At 36.5% G+C, this 7,284-nt stretch overlaps 1 protein-coding gene across 3 annotated transcripts in view; it reads right to left on the bottom strand.

Annotated features, from left to right (window-relative positions):
- SLC39A10 (solute carrier family 39 member 10) overlaps nucleotides 1-7,284 on the bottom strand; it is a 171,505-nt gene that overhangs the window by 71,158 nt on the left and 93,063 nt on the right. The window lies entirely within an intron of this gene.

Here is a 7,284-nt window from a genome sequence, read left to right as displayed (position 1 = left end):
AAAAAAATTTATTTTTATTTTTCATATAGAGATGAGGTCTCACTATGTTGCCCATGCTGGTCTCAAACTCCTGGGCTCAAGGGATCCTCCCACCTCAGCCTCCCAACTGCTGAGATTACAGGTGTAAGCCATCATGCCTAGCCTACAAAAACTTTAATTACAGGCTTTGTATTGTAGTTTTGAAATGTGTAAAATGCCAAGTTATGAATTTTTAAATTTTTAAATAAAATTAAACACCTTAAATAACAAGTTCAGTAGTAATACATACTAATGGTTAACATTATATAAATCCTCCTGCAGAGATTCTTGTCTTAGTTTGTCTTTTATTTCATAAAGATGAACATAATAAAAATGTAGAATGTTTGGGATTTTAAAAATTCTCAGGTATATTTAGCTAAATAATGTTATGTACAAGGAATCTGAGACCCAGAGAAGGTATCCAACATGATTAAGCTGATATTTCAAGTCTGTGGCATTCCTCTGACTTGAAAGATAAGGGGCTCTTTACTACAGTAGCATATTTTTATACTTTAAAACCAGAACATTGTGAGATCTTTATTAAAGTAACACATGTAAAATATAGATGATTTTTTTTTAAGGGAAAAGAAACTGTCTTCTAATACTACTTAGTCAATAGCAAAAAAACAAGTCATTGTGAATAAAATTAGATTACTTAACAAAATGACTGTCTGACATAAGAAAAACAACAAATAAACATTAAAATAATCCTAGTTCCAACACTATGTTCCTACTGCCTCGGAGAAGCTGATCGACCTAGTAATTTTTTTTTTTTGAGGGAGTCACTCTGCACTCTGTTGCCCAGGCTGGAGCGCAGTGGCAGGATCTCCACTCACTGCAACCTCCACCTCCTAGGTTCAAACCATCATCCTGCCTCAGCCTCCCGAGTAGCTGGGATTACAGGTGCCTGTCTGGCTAATTTTTGTTTTTTTTTTTTTTAGTAGAGACAGGGTTTCACCAGGATGGTCTTGAACTTCTGACCTCAGGTGATCTGCCTGCGTCGGCCTCCCAAAGTCTTGGGATTACAAGTGCAAGCGACTGCAATGGGCCCGATCAATTTAGTATTTATTGCCTGGGTGCAATCTACTCATTTCATTTAAACCAAAAAACGAAACAAAACAAAACTAAAAAAAAACACCTCTTTTTACTTTAGGGAATATTTTTTTAAAGGAAAATGAAGACCAAAGGAAAGAACCAGAAGTTAATACTGTATCACAATTCTTTCATACCTGTGTGTGAAAATGCACGCACACACACAATATGCCAACAATGATAGGGAAAAGATACTCTAAGTTGCTTAGCAAGGTTTTAAAGCAAGCTTTTTCAATGTTCCAGATTGCTATTCTGAAGGTAAATGAGGTAGAAACTGAGGGAATAAAACCTTTTGGGTCAATGGGGAACCTTTTGGAAATCATAACACGGGAAAAGGTCAACATGGGTCCTTTAACCATATCAGGAGGCTGTGTTTACAGTATCAGTCAGCTGTTCAACCACATTCCAATACTGCTTGCAAGTTCACTGAAACTAGGAAACCGCCACCAGAAGGAGAAATTAGGTTACTCATGGTCACAAGCCCCCTCACCACACAGGACTAGGGGGCACTTAGCAACTCAAAGGAATGATTCGATTAGGTAACTCATGGTCACAAGTCCTCTCCCCACACAGACTAGGGGACAAACACTCAGCAACTTAGAATTACTTGGGGATATAAGCCCGGCAGACCTGACCATCAACAGCAATCCCCTCAGGCCCCCTTTCTACCCTTCCATGCTGTGGAAGCTTTTACTTCCCTTGCTCAATAAACTGCTGCTCAATTCTTAGAGCAAGGGAAGCCAAGAACCTGAACCCAGAGCCCAAGCTGCAAATCTGGTTACAAAACCAAAAGATTAATCACTAAACCTTCATCCTGGATAACATGTCATGTTTTAAATAAACAATGTGAAAATCTACTCAATGAATGTATATACAATTTCCTAATTTCATAAAGGACTTAATTTTTAAAAAGTTTCATTACAGGACTACTTTAAATGGTTGAAATCAGTTTTACTTATATATGCAGTCATATAAACACAGCTGATATTTATAGGATTGAATGGCTTTATCAAACTTTATCTTGACAGCAATGTAGGTTGACAAATATCAATTTTATTTCCTTCAGTGATTCAATAATGGCAAGCACAGAATAATGAAGGAGAAGCAATGAGACTCTGCGCATAGTGAAGACAGATTAGCCTAGCAGTCAAAGATCTGTTAGAGATCTGACTCTGCCATTTTTTAGCTGTAAGTCCTTGAGCAAGTCCCTTAACCACTGTAAATCTTATTACTACTTATAAAGTAGGACTGTTAATTTCTATTTTATAGAACTATAAGAGCCAAATAAAATTACATATTTTAAGTAGTAAAATATGTTAATCTTCCTATATTATATGTAATATTTAAATGTTATTTAAGTGCAAGCTATTACTAGTAATATAAATTGAGCTCTGTCCCTACTTCTCATATACCTATTAAATGTAGTATTCTGTATACAGTGCAGAACCAGGAATCAGAAACCTGTCTCTAGTTTCTCCACTGTTTCCTCTCTGCAAAACAGGAGAAATAATACCTACACTTATCCACCAACCAAATGTATATGAAACAGCCTTGTAAAGCAATTAAGTATATTAACCTAAGGTATTACTGTTATTAGGTATGGTATTATCTTTCACTTAAATTATAAAAAATATGGTGGTGGGGAAGAGTCTCTGTTGTGACTCTTTGGAAAGAATGTAACAAAAATATTACAAGAGCATGTGCATCATTAGCATATCCACGACCTGCTCTAGATTACAGGAGGCACCCAATTCACCAGTATCTGAGCAGAAGTTGGCACACCTTACCAGTTTCACTAGCATTAGAAAATTCTTCAAGGGATAAAAAGTATTGCAGTAATGAGTTCTCAGCAGGGACCACAAAATCCTCTTACAGCTTCATGGTTTGCTTTTTCATCCCCCTACTTCACCAGCTATCTAATCCACTGGAAATTATATTTAGTTTGGAATGTCACTGCAACTCTTCCAATAAATAAATTGCACAGTTCGGGCAATCCAATGTTTCCACTGAGATTCATTCACATAAAAAGTGAATGCTAACTGGGCTTGAGCATTCAGTGCTCCTCCTGTTTCACTAACTTGAGAGAGAATATAAACTTTGTTAATTCTCATAAAATTTATGCCTTGATGTAAGATACCAAATTAACTAAAAACACATCATATCTATCTTTATTCTAAACATTCATGCACAAACCTGTATTTTCTCATCAAATGTCAAAACTAACTGCATTTCTGCTTTTCAACCTTTCATTACAGGGAACCTGGAACCATACTGGAGAAAGCTACCTGTAATACTGCTACCTCTGTTCTGCTAGTTGTGAATACAAACATCTGAGATTAGTAAATGCAGTAATTGGGATATCTTTTGGAGCTTACTAAATGTCTACGATTTTAGTTACATTCATTATGAAGCAGACTTACAGTACTAACTAGCTGGGTGCAGTGGCTCACGCCTGTAATCCCAGCACTTTCAGAGACCAAAGCAGGCATATGGCTTGAGCCCAGAAATTTGAGACCAGCCTGAGCAACATGGCCAAACCCCATCTTCATAGAAATTTTTTTTTTAATTAGCCAGCTGTGGTGGCCCATGCCTGTAGTCCCAGCTACATGGGAGGCTCAGGTGGGAGGGTAACTTGAGCCTGGGAGGTCGAGGCTGCAATGAGCTGTGATTGTGCCACTGTACTCTCCAGCCTGGCAACAGCTTGTTTGTTCTCTTTCCACTCATCACTGACAGTTGTTTTTATTCTAATAGTTACTACTGCAATACCTCAAATCTTTATTATTCCACACATTCTCACTCTTCCTTTTTTCAGTGTCTTGTCTTGTCACTGTTACACATCCTTGATTTTATACCAGCTTGACGTTGTAAAAACTGCCAGCTAAAATGATCCTTCTTTTCCATGAGGTCAGGGGAAAAAAATAATCAAAGAATCTCCAAGACAATCTTTTTATAACATTGACTTTTTTGATGCTTCTGACAACACAGAGGCTACTTATTCCCCAACATGGAAGCTTTCTGTTCAATTAATTTTAGCTTTTATTTTACCATCAAGGTCCTGTTAACTGTTGAACAAAGTGATATGATTCAGTTCAGCCATTTGGCAGGCTCTTACAAACATGTAATCCAAATGTCAAAACTACTTAATTTTCATTAGCAAACTACCAATTTGACCATCAGTTACGAGTCCAATAACATCTTTATTCAAGTTTAAAAATGTCGAATACATTTTTTTTAAACTACGTAAAACTCTTGAGTGTAGTCTTGACCGCATTCCTCTTACACAGCTACATTCAGAAACACAGAGGTGGGGTAGATTTTGATAAATACATAATAAAAGGACAAAAAAAAAACCCCAAGAAAATTATTGCCAGAAAATATAAAGTTGTACAGGAAAGGAAAAGTAGTCATTTATTACAATGACCCAGTTGTATAACATTTATAACATAAAAATGTAACACCAAATATGGTTCTAAATCAAAATTACAATAAAAATTGTACTGAGAAACTGGAGTAAAGGAAATGGGACAGTATGCAGAGAAGTGAAAAGAACACTAAATCATTCTTCATTAAATAGATAACGGCTAGAACTGAAAATCAGCTGCAAGTAATGAACGTGTTATCTGGAGACATGGTAACGAATAGCAAAATAATCAACTAAAGCAACTAAAGGGGGTTCCGTATCTCTCTAGGCAGAAGAATATAAGAGGAGAAGACAGGGGAGTGATTATTTTTCCCTCAAGAAACTTCACAGAACTATCCGATTCTTTAAACTATATCCACGTATAACACTGAAAAAAAATCTGTTAGCAATTATGAAATTTTAGTTGTCAAACCAACAAAATGTCACATATGGAAGAAAATGAATTACTTCTAGCTTTAAGATTTTCACAAGCATTTGTCTGCAGGACGGATATATGTGTGTGTGTGTGTGTGTACACACACACACACAATTTTTTTTTGGTGGGGGGGGCAGGTTCTCACTTTGTTGCCCAGGCTGTAGTGCAACAGTACAATGACAACTCAGTAAAGTCTCAAATTCCTGGGCTGTAGCCATCCTCCCACTTCAGCCTCCCACGTAGCTGGGACTATAGGCGTGCACCATTACAACCAGCTAACTTTTTTTTGTAGAGATGGTTTCACTATGTTGCCCAGGCTGGTCTCGAATTCCTGGCCTTAAGTGATCCTTCCACCTTGACTTCCCAAAGTGCTAAGATTACAGACGAGACACTGCACCCAGCCTGTTTGCAGTTTTAATAACAATATGCAAACATTTTAATTCCAACTTGTGCTATTATCTTTACTTGCTTTGAATGAATTCCAAAATATGGGGAAAAACTAAAAATTTTAACACTTTTCAGGTTTTGTCACATACTTACTTTCCAAATTGGTTTCTAGGAGAAATTAAGTTTGGTTATACTGCCACCAGCAGTATGATCACAGCACTCTCTTTAGTACTAAGTATCATAAATTTTTTAATAAAGATCTTAATTTTTAATTTATATTTTTAAAGCTATTTCTGGCGGGCACGGTGACTTGTACCTATAATCCCAACACTTTGGGAGGCCAAGGCAGGCGAATCACCTGAGGTTAGGAGTTTGAGACCAGCCTGACCAACATGGAGAAACCCCGTCTCTGCTAAAACTACAAAATTAGCCCGGCATAGTGGCGCATGCTTGTTAATTCCAGCTACTTGGGAGGCTGAGGCACGAGAATCGCTTGAACCCAGAAGGTGGAGGCTACAGTTAGCCAAGATCACACCATTGCACTCCAGCCTGGGCAACAAGAGCAAAACTCTGGCTGAAAAAAAAAAAAGCTATTCCTGATGTCTCAGTATTTTTTCCAACATACATGAGCTTTTACATAACATGACTAGGTTACATTTTCTGCAAAAACTCTTCAGTTCTATTATGTTCCTTTTTATTTTGATGTTTTAGATGTTTTCATGTACATGCAATGAAACTTAACGTTTTTACAATTTCTTCTATGAACTGCTGTTAAATTTTAAAAGCATTCACCCCCCCCATATTTTAATAGAAATATATATATTTAGAAAACCTAACCTCACTGCCTTATAATGTATACACACACAGAATACGTTTCAGGAATATAGAAAACCTAACCTTACTGCCTTATAATGTATACACACACAGAATACATGTTGTGTATATATTGTACTATTTTATGATTATGTAAGGTATTTTCTTATACTGTTTTACTGATCTCATTTTATGTAATAACACATCATGTATTATTCCATTTATATTGATAAAGTATATAAATTAATCTTTCCATAGCCCCTTTCATCAAGAAGCTATGTTCCTCTATAACACAGTGCAAACGGTATTTCTTTATCTACAAAGAAAATAATGTAAGGAGTCATCTTCAGTATAACTGCACTGAGTTAATATACAAAAATGTTTGTTCACAGGCCTGTAAGCATGCAGTTTTGAATTGCTTTATGAGGGGAGTGGAAAGAGAGGAGAGAAAGAGGAAGGGAGAGAGGATCTGAGACATAAGTGGCATAAAAATATCCATTTCCTGCTCTGCTAGAATTACAAGGAAGACACAATCAGCTTCTCAGTTGGAAAAGGTAAACTGTGAGAGAGCTACATAAGCAGCACAGTGTGATGGTTAGGTGGTAACCCACAGTTTAAAGCCAAGGGCTTCACATTCCTTTTTCAACTCCAACAATAATAAAGCATAATTAATTCCCTCTGTATAGGAAAAATGGAAAGGTGGAAGAGAGAAAAAGCTTCTATATTATGTAAATAACACCTGAGAACTCACATTACCTATGAATTGATCATTTGACTGAACATTTTTCTACTATTTTACCACAAAAGCAGCTATCAACAATACATACATTAATAAGTTTTGTTCCAACAATTTACAGAAGCAGGGATATTTGGCCCATAGTTTGCTGATCCAGATTTAATTTCCACATTTTTTTTTTAAAGTATCAATCCAGCAGACAACTGTAGGGGAAACCACTATTTTAAAATTCAACAATTCAAATATATACAAGTGAATTTAGAAGAGTCTAAAGGGGGGAGGCAAGGCATATCTGAAATTGCTTTTTATTTATAGATATTAAAGTAATAGCAGAGGCTGGGCACGGTGGCTCATTACCATAATCCCACCACTTCAAGAGGCCAAGGCAGGTGGATCACTTGA

This window comes from Cebus imitator, unplaced genomic scaffold, assembly GCF_001604975.1.
Source record: "Cebus imitator isolate Cc_AM_T3 unplaced genomic scaffold, Cebus_imitator-1.0 Scaffold113, whole genome shotgun sequence".
Lineage (NCBI taxonomy): Eukaryota > Metazoa > Chordata > Mammalia > Primates > Cebidae > Cebus > Cebus imitator.
Note: the sequence above shows the minus strand (reverse complement) of the source record. Positions and strands in the feature narration are given on the sequence as shown.